The sequence below is a fragment of the Mirounga leonina genome, unplaced genomic scaffold (genome assembly GCF_011800145.1).
Source record: "Mirounga leonina isolate KUSES-001 unplaced genomic scaffold, KU_Mleo_1.0 Mir_173, whole genome shotgun sequence".
In the NCBI taxonomy this organism is placed as follows: Eukaryota; Metazoa; Chordata; class Mammalia; order Carnivora; family Phocidae; genus Mirounga; species Mirounga leonina.
This window is the reverse complement of record NW_023270447.1, coordinates 90196368-90211868: the sequence shown is the minus strand read 5'-3', so window position 1 is coordinate 90211868 and position 15501 is coordinate 90196368. Positions and strand designations below refer to the sequence as shown.

The 15501-nt window shown below is 57.4% G+C and overlaps 1 protein-coding gene across 3 annotated transcripts in view; it reads left to right on the top strand.

Annotated features, from left to right (window-relative positions):
• Positions 1-15501, top strand: part of KCNAB2 (potassium voltage-gated channel subfamily A regulatory beta subunit 2) — an 81913-nt gene that overhangs the window by 681 nt on the left and 65731 nt on the right. The window lies entirely within an intron of this gene.

The window sequence follows — 15501 nt, the reverse complement described above, 5'->3', positions numbered from 1 at the left end:
CAGCCAACCCCACCCAGCCCCATCCCTGTGCCCCTTCCCCGTTTTCAGCTTCTCTTCTCTCCCTGCCTCCCTACCTGCTGCTGCTCCTACAGGACGCAGGGACCCAGCAGCTGCGGCGGCAGCAGCCCATGTACCTGCCCACCTTGCCACCCTCCCACCCAGGCGCACCCTGGCTCCGCTCCTCCTGCCCTTTGTCCTGGGGGATCCTGGAGGGGACTGCGTTTTGCCTAGAGCATCCTGGGGAGCTCCAGGTGGGAAGCCCCTTAGCACCCTTTCCTGCCTTCCTTCCTGGCCACCATCACCCTCCCCACCCCACCCCCACTTTCCTGCTCAACCTCACTTTGTGATTCAGCATTTTTGGGGTTGGTAACTTTCTTTGCTTCCTGGCATGACAGGACTCGGCTGTGGGGCTGAAGGCTGGGGGTCTTGACCTGGCAGTTGGTTACCGTGGCCACCTTAGGAAACAGACCTGCGTTGCCTGGTAGAGAACAGGGATGGGGAGCAGGGGACCGGCCAGTGGGGGCTGTCTTCTCTCCCTTTCATTTGTCCTGTGTTGAACCGCATCCAAGGAGAGATGACATAAGTAATAGCTCTTGGGGAAATGGGGTATTAGCATTTATGGAAATTAATACATCCACACCCGAGGAGTAAGAACACCAAGTTCAGGCCACAGCTGTCCCACTGTCTGTTGTTTCAGGACTTCTTCTTTCTCTGCAACTTCTCCTCCCCCTCAAAAACGCCATCCCCCTTCCAGTGCCAAGAGCAAGCTCCCACTCTGCTAACACATTGCAGGGCTGGGGGACCTGCGTGTGGGGAGCCCCATCTGCCCTCCTGATTGTTGCTTGGAAAAGCATCCACCTGCAGAGCCAGGCTCCTGTGCGGTCCCTGGGCTCCTGCCTGTGTGCTCTCTCAGCAGGGGCCCAAAGGGCATTGGCTCCCCAGGTTACGTCCTTTAGAACACCCCAGGTCCATACCCAGCCTCAGTGGCACTGATGGTGTTTGGGCTACCATACGATCCTGCCTGGAAAGCATCCTGGGGGAGGCATCCCCTATAAAACCGGGTCCAGCTGCTTGTGTTTCTCTCTACCCTGCCAGTTGCCAGACACTGGGCCCTGCTCAGCACCCCTGAGACTGAGCCAGGCTGTGGGGGATGGGGGTCATGAAATATGTGAAACCCAGGTGTTGTGCTTACAACCCTCTTGGGTCTGGGTGTGGAGCCTGGATGGGAAGAAATGGGCCCCAAAGCAATTGCACACCGCAAGTGTGGAAAGACGGGACACCACTTCTTGCCTTGTAAAGGTCAGGGCCAGCCGTGGGCACTGGGGGTCTGAGGGGCAAGCGAGCTCCGTGGATGGGACAGCTTGAGAGGCCTCACCCCGTGGGGCTGGCTTTCTTTCTTTCCTTTACTTTTTCAATGATCTTCTAAACCTCAAATGATTCAGGAGGAAGTGAGTGGCACAGTTTTGATTTGGCAGTTTCCGGTAGGGGTTCAGAGGGAGGGGGCCTCCTCCAGACTTTCCTGTTTTTTGGTACTGGGCCCACGGCAACTGGACAGCACAGCGTGTGGCAAAGGAAGGCCTCCTCGTTAGAACCTGTGTAACGTGCTTCGTTTCCGGGGACTCTGGCTGAAAGCAGCATGTGTTTAGTCCTTGATAAAAGTCTCAGTGACCTTCATGTCAGCAAAGGTCCCAGAGCAAGAGTGGTTTCCTGGAGTCCCTGGATAACAGGGCAGGGCAGTGGCAGCTGCAGGCAGCATTTGGGGAAGACCATCTCTGATGGTAGCTAGGGCCAGAGACACGGTGCCTCCCGCCATCCCCTCTCCCAGCAGCCAGGGGGTCTCCTGTCATAGAGGCAAAAGGTCTTGGGCATCTTCCCCCCACAAAGGAGTCCACGGAAGCCCAGAGGCAAAGACTTCTCCAAGGTCACTCAGGGGCAGGGGCGGATCCCAGATAGACTCTTCGCATCCCACTAAAGGAAGTGCAGGTCACTTCTTTGACTCTCTCCATTGGAGGATGCCAGCACCCTATGGATGTGCCCAACCATCGGGCTGGGCTGCCCTTTAGGGTGGCCCCTCTGGAGACGTTGCTGACATGCATAGAGGAAACCAGTGCCCTGGGGTGTATCTGAGTCACTGGGGAGCTGTTGGGAGTGGAGGATATCATCAAGCGCAGAGAATTCTAGTGATACCATTCTGCCCAGCCTGGCAGGTCCCCAGAGCAAGGGTGCCATGCTTCCAGAGATGTCATCAAAGAGATGGCAGGGAGCCAAGACACTGGGCAAGATGAAAGGGGAGAAGAGACTCAGGCCATGCTGGGCCTGCACTTTAAACCTTGCTCCACGATGGGTCCTTGTAAATAACCCTGCAAGGTGGGCTGGGTAGCCTGGATGGGGAAACTGAGGCACAGAGTGGTGGAGAAAATGATCCAGCCTCCCTAGCTCCTATGGACACCTTGATTCTGTTCTTACTGTGCCAGGACTCTGAGACAGGTACCACCTCCCTGTCCCACCAAGCTCCAGAAATACCAGAAATCCCCCCCACACACTCACAGTTGGGTCTCAGATGCACAGGAGGGTCAGCGTTCAATCCCAGCTCCCAAGGGACATGGAAATCCACCTTTTTCATGAAGGGAAGTCCAACACGCTCAGTTCTCTACTCGCTCTGTGCCCTCCCTTTCTTGGGGGCCACTCTGTGAGGAGACGTGGTCCTTGGCAGCACTTTCTTGGCTCAGCCACTTCAGAGGAAGAAAAGAGAACAAGGCCTCCCCAAGAGAGAGCACACACTGGACCAGGTGGGAAGGTGACCCACCTGGTCATGCTGTCAGCAATGGGGGTAGCTCGAGGCTTTCCATTCAGCCTGCCCTTAGCGGGTAGCAGAGCCTCCCTGCCGGGTGGGTGTGAGCTCCTGCTGTGACCTCTTACTCTTTGCTGCTTCCTGTGGGGCTCAGCTGAGGGCTGGCCTTTCTGTCCCTGTACACCCCGGAGGAGCTCTGGGCCCAGCGCCCCCAGCCTGAGGGTGCCCCATGGCCACACACCCGGCTTTCTAACTCATAGCCCTGCAGGACGGGGTCTCAGGAGTCTTTCCGTGCTCTGCCAGATGGCCACATACTTAACCCTGGAGACCTCAGGCGTGTGTGTGGGCTTGAGTGTATCCCTCATAGCCGAGCCGAGCCCCGCAACACTGGCCTGCATCCCTGGCACCTGCCTTCCTTGACCTTCCTCCTTGCAGGTAGCCCACCACTTCTCTCTCACTCCAGCACAGGCATCTACAGTCTTGACTCTCGATGCCATGCGGGGTACAGATAAAATAGGATTAGGGCAAGGGAAGAAGCAGAGAAGGGGACAGTCTCCTTCAGCTTCACACCCATGCTGCAGACTCAAGGCATCTCCCCCGTGGACATCTTGGGCCCTGGCTGCTGGGCCTCAGTTAGGTCTGTCGTGCAATCCGAGGCTGAAAGCCAGGCACGCCTTTTTTCTCACATCCCTGCCCTGAGTTCGGGACAAACCAGCGGACTGGTCATCACTGGGCCAGTTTCCGCAGTAAATGAGCAGCTCCTCGTGTCCCCTCAACACCAGGTCTTGTCCACGGGGCCCTGTGTCACCAGTCTGGCCCATGGACCCTGGTGGGGAGTTAGCTCTGTGTCTCCCTCAGTCTCTGGCTCTCACCTTCCCAGCCACCTGGCTTCATTCTTGTGCCTCCCTGTTTCTGGATTGGCAAAATGAGACTATGTGAGTCCAAGTATAGGGACAATCCCTGGCTCATCGGGGGTGCCCAATCGGTGTCGTCTACCCCCTCACCCGCCGCTTCCAGTCATGGACGGAGCCCGAAAGGTCACCCTACCTGGAACCCAGGTGGCTCCCCAGAAAGCTCGTGCAGTGATTCAGGTCCCCTTCTGAGGGACTTTGTGATCCCCCTCAGGACTCCTCAGAAGGGCTGCCTGTTCTTGGGGCACAGCCTGGGAGAGCCCAGCTGGCTGCTTTTGTGGAGGGTGGGAAGGGCGGTCCCGTGGCCCCTGGTCTGTAGAGAAGAGCTTCCCGGTGAATGGAGGGACACGCCTCGCCCTGTCCTCCCTCACCGCAGGCCTCCTGGAGGGCCAGACCTCTGCACACCTGCATGCGCATGCCGCAGCCCACAGGCACGGGGCGGGGGGCGATGATGCAGAACCACCCTCTGAGCACACCCACCCGCCCCTTCACCACAGCATGTCCTCATGTTCCCTCCCTGGGCAACTGTGTGATCTTTCAGAGCAAACTCCAGCCCTGATGTCCACAAGCTGTCACATGCAGCCAAGGGCAGAAGGATCTAAAATTCTGCCTGGGAGCCTTGGTATCCTGAACGCTCCGTGGTGGCAGGGCCTCTCCAGAAGTAGCGCCCCCCACCCCTTCTAGATGGAGGCAAGTCAGAGATAACTAGAAGGCATAGACAGGGAGATTCTGATGCTCCGTCTTCACCAGTAGCCCTGCCTACAGTGAGCAGGGAGCATGGAGGCTCCGGGGGTCCTGGGGCCCCAGGCGTGCCAGGCTGTCCTGAGCCATAGGTGCACATACCAGAACCACAGGGACTGGTGCCCGAAAACAGTCTCCCAAGGGCCAGGAGCAGCTCAGTGAGCTCCGTCTTCTGCCAGCGCTGGTCCAGGGGTTCGGAGAACCCCACTCTGAGAAACACTCCTCAGCTCGTTCTGTTTACTGGTGAGCTTCCCGCCCTTGCTTCTCCTTAAGGCGGCGCACAAGGAAGCTTTGATCACTGGAGGTTCTGATGAGAAGGGCTTCTCTGGGATTTCCTCGATTCTCAGGAACAGAGGAAGCCCACGTTTTACTGGAATGACCTGCTACACTTTTGTCATCTTCACACTTCAACTCGTGCTTTTATCTTAACCAGCATGGCTAGATGCTGTTGTTACTGGTGTCTGGGTCCTCTCGGAATGAGATTTGGCTGGGGATGCTGCCGGTCCAGGTGCAGAGGAAGCTGGAGTTCCGCAGAGGCATGGGCTCTGTCACTCCGGTCTTATCCTGTGGCATCTCCCCTCCCCCATCTCCATGGCTCCTCTCCCCCCCTCTGCTCACGGCTTCCTCTCCGCTACCCCAGGAGGTATTGCCTTTCCCTCTCAATAAGAAGGTATTTTTAGTCACCCTGGCCAGGAGGTGTTCAAGTGTCAGGGACAGGAGGCCCAGAGCCATCTCTGTCCCTTTGCTCCTGCAAAGGACACACGATGCCCAGAACAGAAATTGCAAATCCCAGCTGAAAATCACCTTTCTACAGGGCCATAGGCACACATTGACTTCCCTGGAGCAGCAGAAACCTCCCTGTTTACACCTGCCTGTTGAAAAAGGGGAGCAGGGGTGTCTGGGGACCGGCCAGGGCCCTTTGGAGGCACCAGGATGCTGCCTTACTATGCTTTTCCTTTATTCTGAAAGATGGGTCTAGGAGAGGCCACCAGGGCATGCAGGCCATCTCCTGCAGGACGTGGACCCACTGTCCTAACAAAAGGATTTGTTCAGATAAGATGCGCCAAGCACCGCAGGCCCGATGTTGCAGCCCAAGGGTCTGTGGCTGCTCGTAGGAGGCCTCATGCCCCCGGTCCTGGCTTCGTGCAGGTGAGGCCCGTGCTGGGGACTCAGCCATTCCTTCACTGCCCCAGAGAGGTGCAGATGAGGTCGCAGTCAGTGGGGGCGAAGACGTGGGGTCCAGAACACAAGAGAAGTGTCTGCAGGCCAGGCAGGCACCACCGGGTACTGTGCATCCTGCGTGGTCAGGAAAAGAGGTGAGGCTGAAGCTGGTAGGGCTACATTGAGTGTCAGAGGGAGCTAGGACCGGGCAGCATTCTGGGCAGGGAGAGCTGTGTGCAAAAAGTGCAGAGACAGCAAGGGGTACTGGGGTGACCTCGGGGGAAGGATGCTGGGCCAAGCGAGGAAGCTTCTTGGGCGGCTGCTCATCTTTAGAAGATGTTTCCTGCCTCCTCTGGGGCTGAGCTGGGTCAGTCATGCAGCTTGGGGAGAGGAAAAGCTGACCGGGTCCCACGAGCCCCCCAGCCCTGCCCTGTGCATCCCTCAGGGAGCCCCGAGCTGTTCCAGCTGCCATAGTCACCCCGCCTTCCCAAACACACACACTCACAGAGCCTGTGTGCTGAGCTGGGCCCTTGCTCCCTGCCTCACCCATGGTTAGGAGGTTCTGGCAAAGCCCACAGGGTGCCCCTGAGAGGGCTGAGGAAAAGAGGGTTTCTCCCCACCCTCCTGCAGGCTGGTAACCATGGTAACCAGTAGGGAGCTGCTGGAGGTGCCCAGCCACCTGCTGGGCTGTATGGGTGCCGAGGGCCCATATGGGTCCCTGAGTGGCAGCCTGTGTGGGCAGTAGGAGAGGGGGCAGCAGGTGCAGCCCCAGGCTCTCACCCAGCGCTCTGCAAGCAAAGATATCACAGGCCAAAGGGCCCTTCTGCCAGCCCTTCAAGGGGACAAGAGGGCACCTGACCCCAGCTCAGGCAGAATCCCTGGTCTCTGAAGCAGCTCCAGGGTGAGCAGGCACTTTAACTGATTCGGCCTCGCTTCTCCAGCCGGTGGGCCTCAGGAAAGTCCCCTCAGGCTCCTCACTCTGCTGCCTGTAGTCCAGCGGCCTCATTTTGGAGAGAAGGAACCAAGGCTCGGGGAGGAATCCTACTTGTTGGCAGAGCTGGGTGGGGTCGCAGTGCCGCGCTCGACCACCGGCCTCTGTTGGCTCCCTGAGCCCCCTTGCAGCATCCTGTAGGTCTCCCTGCACTCCACAGTGGTCACTGCTGCTGGTGTCTGGTTCCTCCCGGACCACGTGCCCATGAGGATGGGGCATGTCTGCCTCATCACCACTCTGTCTCCCCAGCTCAGCCCTCAGACACACACACACGAGAAGCAGGCTCTCAGCAACCATCCAGTACAGCGGACTCTCCCAGAAAGCGGAGCAGGGTAGGAAATGGAACATGGAACTCCTGTTCACCCAATTAGAGGCACCCTCTGCCAAGCTGGGAAGGGGCATGGAAGCACAGCCCACAGACTGCGTGCAGCCACCTGACTCAGAATGGTCAGCACAGGGGACCCTCTGGGCAGAAGCCAAACCTTGGGCCACGGTCCCTAGCACCCTGCTCCATGCATAGGACCGTCCTTAGAGGAGACTCTTACGTCCTCAACCCAGGCCTCCTCACTTCCTGAGCCAGACAACCTGTGCCTGGTCCTCCAGAGAAATGTTTGTGTCCCTGTATGTGTTGGTGAATTTGCTAGTGCAAGGGATGGGGCCAGGGGCATCACCCCCGCCGCACCCTGGACCCCAAGTGCACTTGCCTGGCCCAGGCTGACTCCGACTCCTCAGTGCACACTGTCCTTTGAAGCCAGCGCACTCCACACATCGGAGGCCAGCCTCACCGCCCAACTCCCTCGCAGTGTCCGCGCCCCAGGCTCAGCTGCAGAGAGAGGTAAATGCCACGGTCCGGATGAGGCCACAGGTTCTTTGTGAGATGTGGCTCAGGCGTGAAGTCATGTCCTCGGCCACGACTGCTCTTTGGGGTTCCCCTTCTGCCCACTCCTCCTCCGGGGAACCTCCAGAGGCCCCACTCAGTGGAGCTGACCTGCAATGCACTCACCACCTCGTGGGCTTTGGGTCCTAAAGCTGAAGCCAGGGGACCAAGCCTGGGCTCCCAGGGGCAGACAAAGGCCACCCCCCGCTGCAGGCTCCCTGATTTCATCTCCCCCACACTGGCTACCTGCCAGTGGAATTTCCACAGCATGTCTTCCCCACCAGCGGATCCAGGGCATGATCCCGGCACACTCTGAACTATAGGCAGTGCCCCAGGGAAGTCAGGGCAGCTGTGGCCGCTGGGCCCTAGCACCCAGCCAGAAACAGCGTGCTGAGATAACTGTGGTCCTCGGCTGGCATCACGGGCCGGCGGCCACAGCCTCCTAGCCGCCTGGCCTCTGGATGGACGGCCTCTGTCCCGCAGCCCCTTGGCCTTCCTGGATAGACCACATGTTCAGTGCCCAGCAGCCAGGATGCCGCTCATGTTTATACAGCCAAGCCGCTTCATTATGCAGAGATAATGCCTCCCAACTGCAGAAACCATCCCAGGGCATTCAGATTGAGTTGTCCCAGGGGGCAGGCAGAGAGGTCCCGTGAGCATATTTGTAGGGGAGCTGGGAGCCGTCGGGGAAGCCTGAACAGCTGAAAGCCTTTTGTCCCGCTGTGAGAAGGAGCAGACACTTCGTGTGATGCTGGAAGATGGTGATGATGATGATACTGGGGATGATGGGAATGGGGGTGGGGATGATGGGGAAGGGGACAGTGGTGATGGTGATGATGATGATGGTGGTGGGGATGATGGTGATCATGGTAGTGGGGATGGTGGTGGTGGTGATGATGATGGGGGTGGGGATGATGGTGGTGATGAGGGTGGTGGGGATGATGATGAGGGTGGGAATGATGGTGGTGATGATGGGGAAGGGGACAGTGGTGATGAAGATGGTGGTGGTGATGATGAGGGTAGTGATGGGGGTGGGGATGATGGGGAAGGGGACAGTGGTGATGGTGATGGTGATGATGATGATGGTGGTGGGGATGATGGTGATCATGGTAGTGGGGATGGTGGTGGTGGTGATGATGATGGGGGTGGGGATGATGGTGGTGATGAGGGTGGTGGGGATGATGATGGGGGTGGGAATGATGGTGGTGATGATGGGGAAGGGGACAGTGGTGATGAAGATGGTGGTGGTGATGATGAGGGTAGTGATGGGGGTGGGGATGATGGGGGTGGGGATGGTGGGGATGATGGTGATGATGGTAGTGGGGATGGTGGTGGTGGTGGTGATGATGGGGGTGGGGATGGTGGTGGTGGGGGTGGGGATGGTGGTGGTGGTGGTGATGATGGGGGTGGGGATGGTGGGATGATGGTGATGATGGTAGTGGGGATGGTGGTGGTGGTGGTGATGATGATAGTGTTGACGATGGGCTTAATGGTGAAGATGATAGCACCTATGCTTGCTGTCACTGTCATTATTGTACCAGAGCTGCCATTTGTCCCAGAGCAGATCTGCTCTTTGTCAGACCCCTGCTTAAACCTGGCTTGCATTTACTCTCAATCCTCTAGCCACCCCAGGATTAGGTAATACGAGGTAATATGATCCTCGGCACTTCGCGGGGGCGGGGGGAGTGAACAGGCACTCTGCCTTCGCTCAGGTCATGCGACCAGAGGACAGAGCTAGACCATGACCTCAGAGGACTCCCGATCCTGTGTCCCAGACCAACATCAGTAGCAGGGCAGATGCACACTCCTGGTCTCACTCCTGGGCCGGGGTCACCAGGAATCCTCCTAAGGGGAAACCCCAGGAAGGCGCAGCCCATCCCCCAGCTGGCCACCCTGGTTCCAGTTCTGCTGGTGAGGAGCAGTGCTGGTGAAACCCCCCGTGCGATTCCCATGTTGCCACTGGAGCCTCTCCCTGCCTGGTGCGCACGAGCCCTCTGCCCCAGAAAGGGGGATTGAATCTGCATCAGCAATAGTGCGGAGGGAGGAGGGACCCCTCCCCACTCACCTGTCTGCTTTCCCTTCTGCCGGCAGAGACGTGGGTGCTCTCCACGTGCCTCACTCACGAGCACTTGCCCAAACAGAACAACGGTCACTGTGAGCAACCACGTTATAGCCTATGGTTTCCCCATCATTCACTTAAATTTCCTTAGGGACTTCGCAGCTGTAGGGGTGTGTGTGTGCATCTAAGTTCGTTTGCTCTCTTGAACCTTTAGGATACATTTATAAGTAGGACTTCTGGGTCCCAGGCTGTGGACCTGTATTACCCCAGTTGTTTGCCCAGAAGACCATGCCATGGACCCCAGAAGTAGAAACAGCTCAGTGGAGTAGCTTCATTGTAACCTCACGAGCAATGAGTATTTTCATTTATAAATATTTTTTTTCTGTAAATTATGATTGCAAAGGTGCAGTGCCTGGTGGCTCTCTTTTGCATGGCTTTTAATTCAGCAGAGCCTCTAATGGATGTGGTGGGGTAAAGCCGGCTTTCACATTGCTAGTGTAGAGCTGCATGGGCAAGATATTAATCTTTCATGCTTCCGTCATGTGGTGCTGGGACATAATCCTCTTTGAAACTATTTGTTATTTATTCTTACAGTCCCCTGGAGAAGCAGGGAGAGCCCCAGGAGCCTGCTCACAGATGCTAATGCAGGGAGAGCTGCAGAAACATCCCCACAGTCTCCTCCTCCCCACCAACGTGTGGAGCTAAGCCAGGGCTGGGGACACAGGGCTCCAGCTTCCCCCCCACACGCACACACACACAAAGGGGCTCTTCCCCCAAGAGAAAGCCATTCCTCTGCCTCCCATACAGCCTGCTGACATTGCAGGGTTTAAAAGGTTAGGTGGGTATGTTAGTTCTCTAGGGCTACCTGAACAAATCATCATAAACAGGGTAGCTCGAAACAGCCATATTGATTCTCTCCCAGTCTGGAATCAAGGTGTGGGCAGGGCTGGTTCCCTTTGGAGGCTCCGGCCTGCTCAGGCCTCTCTCCCCGCTCCTGGTACTGCTGGCGATCCTCCACGTTCCCTGGTTTGTGGACATGTCATCCGCCTCTACCTTCACATCCCCTTCCTTCCCTGTCGGCAGCTTCTCTTCATAGAAGGACACTTGTCATTGGATTTAGGGCTCCCCCCCCCACCGCCAATCCAGGATGACCTCATCACTGGGTCCTTACCTTAATTACACCTGCAAAGACCCTTTTACCATCTAAGGTCATAGTCACAGGTACTGGGGATTAATACCTCGACATACAGAACTCCCCTCCAGAGGGTTCTGTGACTTCTTTCTAGTCTGCTGTTTATTTTCCCCTTGGCAAGGATTACACATCAAGGGTTGTGGGCTCGGGGTGAGAGTCCACAAGGACGCCAGAGTGGGGGTGAGCAGTGTTGTGTCAAAGGTCCACAGCTACATCCGGAGCTGGGGCTTTGCGCTCTCGAGTATGGGGTCTCCCCCAGCCACAGCTGTCGGCGTACTTGAAGGTAGACCCCCCCTCCCAGTCTTGGCTCAGCAGCCTGGGGAGGGTGTCAGAGCTCACCTGAGGGTGACAGGGTGAGCAGGTAAGATAGGGCATGTGTCCCATGGAGGGTGGGTGGGAGGCACTCAGGACGCTGTAGTCTGTACCTCCCCCGGCAGGGGCAGGTTTGTGCTACAGACTTTAGGGGGCCCCAGATCTGTCAGGCGTGCTGCTCAGCCAGCATTCTTCTCAGCCTCCTGATTCCCCTCTGCAACTGGAAGCAAGGATCTGTCCCCCCAACTTCCAAGGGTCGCTACTGAAATATATCTAAAGCGTGAGGTTAAGAGCTACCGTCCAGGGATCCAGCACCCACTGTGTGTGCCGTCAGCCCAGGATCAGTGTGGACAGCCAGCCGGAAGCTCTGCCGGGCACCATGCTAAGCACAAGGGAAGGGGGCCTTGCTGGACATGATGGCCAGAGTGTCCCAGTGCGGAGCTGCCCAGGAGTGGGCGGTACCTGTCCCCACAGTCCCGACCCCCACCCCCACGTTGCTGCAGAAACTCAAATCAGCCATCAAGATGGCAGCACACACACCACCCCCCGGCCCCGTTCCCCAAGCAGGCCCACTACCCGGTCACTGCATGGGGAATCGCCCCACCTAGTGGGTCGTTCATGCAGGGCTCCGGAGAGGAAGAGACCCCAACCACACCTGGGGAGGGCCCAGTGTCCAGGGCCATTTCATGTGGACAGACTGTCTCTGAGACAGCGCATCCTGGGAATACCAGGATGCAGGCCTCTCTCCTCCTCCCATCCCGGGGTGTAAGCGGTTAAAAGCCACCCCTGTGCCCAGGAAGCTTAGAGCAGCTCCATCCATCCGCGGAGCTGGGCCTCCTCGGCTCCTCCTGTGTCAGTGGCTCTGACTGCTGAGTCAGGCTCTGAGACGCGCTAATGAGTGATCACGGCTGTAATCACAGGCAGCCTTGCTTGTTTTCTTCCCAGCCCTGGAACTCTGTTTTCCTGCCTCGGCTCAGTTAGGACTTCGGTCGGGCCGGTCATTGGCGAGAGGAGACAGAGAGATATGCTCTCTTCTTGTGGATGTCCCAAACTGAGCGGAGGAAGCCAGGCCCTCCCCAAGGACACCCTCGCCATCACAGAGGGCTGGGGGTGGGGGGTGGGGGGTGGCCAGCCCCTTGGTTCACTGATTACCCCACTCAGAGGTGGACGCAGAGGTTCCATCTCTGACGTGCCAGCCAGGTACTCAGGTCACTGCAGCCGCGGGGCTGGGGGGGGGGGGGGGCTGGAAATGCTGCAGCTGTGGTAGCCACCGGGTACCCTCAGCTCAGTGCAGCCTCAGGGTGCTGCCTGGAGTCCCCCAGGATTGCATGGCCACCCCCAAGGGAGCTGCTCCTTCACCCGGCATCTCCCACTCATACCAGTGAGTAGGGAATCCTGGAGGTGAGCCATTAAGACCTGCAGATTTTCTACCTGGTGTGAAAGGCAGGGCTTTGTTTCACGAGGGAAATGCTCCCCTAGTCTAGTCCTGCTGCAGGAAGCTGCGCCCCCACCCCCTGCAGGACGGCCAGCACCAGGGACAGATCTCCCTCGCTCCCCATTCATAATCTTTAAGAACTTCTCTCTGAAGGACCAGACCAGCTGGTCCTGACACCAGAAGGGGCGAGAAATGCTCCCTGCCCAGCCCTGTGATCTCATGCTGTGTGTGACCCTTATCTCCCCTTGAGCCACGGAGGAGGGGCTGCCCCTTGAGGACTTGGGCCTTGGGCTGCCTAGTGCGGAGATGCCTGTGGCCTTGATCGAGGCCTGGCTCCCCCGAGGGAGGCACTGGGGCAGCCCTGCCTGTTCCTCTGGGAGTGGCTCAGCAAGAGCTGTAGAGACAGGAACAGGGCCAGGGCCAGGGCCCAGAGGGAAGAAAGCAAAAGTGCCCCTGGGAACACTTCCACCCCAGGGAGGTAGGAACTGGTCCAGCCCCCCGCCCCCCTCTAAAAGTATGGGACATGCTCTCTGAGTCTGTCTGAAATGTGCTGTAGCTGGATGTTCACTTCCCCTGAAGATAAGCCCGAGGGTCTAGGTGGCACTGTGTGGCTCTCCAGTCCTTCTGGCCCCCCAACACCCCTGTGGGGATCCGGGACTCTTGGTCTTCACCTGCCCTGTTGGCATCTGCTTTTTAGAGCAGCAAGAGACTGCCCAACGGGTGGCCTGGCTCAGCAGTGCCTTCCACACGTGGGAAGCTCAGCACTGCCCACCTGGCCTGAGTGGGGCAGAGCAGCTGACCTGTGTGAGGACAGGCCTTTCCCCGGCATCTCTGCATGCGTGAGTGACAGCAGACTGTGGGCCCTTGGCTGGTAGGTGCAGCGGGCCTGTGTGTGTGCATGCGTGTGTGTGTGCGCCAGGGACACACACATCCCTTCAGATGTGCTTCCCATGCCTAGACACCCCGCCCCCCAGGGCTTCTCACCAGGGCTGGCCTGGAACACACCGTTCGCCGGGGTTCTGGTCTCTCCCCAGATTCTCCTGATACACTTCCTGTAAGATGAGCGACCCTGACACCCTTTCACAAAAGGGGATGTAAAATTAGTTTCAAAGGAAAGCAAGAACTGCATGATGTCCTAGAATGCACATTTGCCCTGGGGTTCTGCTCTGTCATCTACACGCCTTTTCCTGGGATTGCTGGGATGAGATTTTGCCGGATGTCAGGGACACGCTCTCATGCTCCGCTCTCTGTCTGTCTCTCTGCCTTTGGCAAGATTTCCCACGCTGCAGTCACTGGCCTTCCACCTTGGGGTTTGGGTCATGCGTGCACACTACCAGCCCTATTTCTGAGTTTATATTTTTTCTTTTAGTCAGTTTTTTTCTTAAATAAGCTTATTTTGAAATGAAGCTTGCTTGCTGCCCCTGTAATAAAGGGAAACCCAGCATTACTTGTCATAATTCAGAGTTAGAAGACAAGCAGATAGATATTGGATTCAAGAACCATCTCACGTGTGACCAGGGCACGTCCCTGCCATAGGGTTATGCGGGGTGAGCCCTTACTTGTCTTCTGGCGATTCAGGGGCTTGCCTCCTGTCCCCAAGTCATCCCCATCCCCCTGGGTCACAGGCAGGCTATTCATGTTCTCAAGGGTGAGCTGAGAAATCCTGCCTGCCCCTGCTCAGGTGAATATGAGAGATGGGGAAGCCTTGGGGCATGAGCCCCGTATATCCCTCCTTGGATTTAGGCTGGGAGTGGGGGCAGTTATTGAGGAGAGGGTGCCCAGGGGCTGGGCTGGCATTCAATGTCGAAGACTTAAACCAGAAAGCTATAGAAATCATGGTGGTTTCTGGAGCAAAGTGGCATGAGGCTGCATTCTGAGTGTTGGCTTTGCAGTTGGGCAGTTCTGTCCCAGCTCTTTGCCTCTTAGAGTTCTGTGACTCTAGGCAGGTCCCTTAGAAAGTGCAGATGGGAGGTGCCTGGGTGGCTCAAGCCATCTCTTTCTCCCTCTGCCCCTCTCCCTGCTCACGCTCTCTCTCTCTCTCTCTCTCTAAAATAAATAAATAAATCTCTTTTTTTTTAAGATTTTATTTATTCATGAGAGACAGAGAGAGAGAGAGAAGCAGAGGGAGAAGCAGGCTCCCAAGGAGCAAGGAGCCCGATGCGGGACTCGATCTCAGGACTCCGGGATCATGACCTGAGCCGAAGGCAGACACTTAACCGTCTGAGCCACCCAGGCGCCCTAAATAAATCTTTTTTTAAAAAAGATGCAGATGGTAATGGGAGTTAGGAATGGAAAGTGCAAACTCCCTCCCCACTGTCTCCCATCCCCAGGGTAACCCTGAAAATACTATGGGGTGATCCACTTAGGCCTGGGAACTACCCTCTGCATTGGACCCTAAGGCTTTGAAGTTCCTGGCAGATGGGGAAATGTAGCAGGCCCCCAAGGCAACAGCAAGAACAAGGACAGGGCTGCCATGGGCATGAGGGAAGAGACAGGCAGGTGTGCCTGAGGTCAGGTGTGCAGGGAAAAGGTGCAGGCAGGCCCAAGATCAGGTATGCAGGAGACCTAGAGAAGAGGAAGCTGGAAAAGTAGACAAGGCTGGCTATGAGTGGTTCAGCATGCCAAGCTGAGCTGCTTGGACCTGATGCTGAAGGCCCCGGGTAGCCACTGAGGGCTTTAGAAAAAGGCATGATGTGATAGGTCCATGGGTGAGCAGTAGGAATGGGACTCTGGTGACAGGTAGATGACTGTAATCCAGGCAGGAACTCCCAAGACCAGCAATGGAAATGGGCAAGAGAGGGAATGTTCCAGGAATACCCATGTGGACAGAGCCAACAGACAGCTGAGAGGATGAGCCTGCAGCTCGGCAGAGAGGTGGGGGAGGCACAGCTAGCTGTGGGGCTTATGGGAGCTGAAGCCCAGAGGGGGCCGAAGAACCGCCCTGGAGGGTCATTCGGGGGGAAGTTTCCATGAGCAGAACACTGAAAGCAAGAGTGCTTGGAGGAAGAGGAGCCAGCCTGGGGTAGAGGTC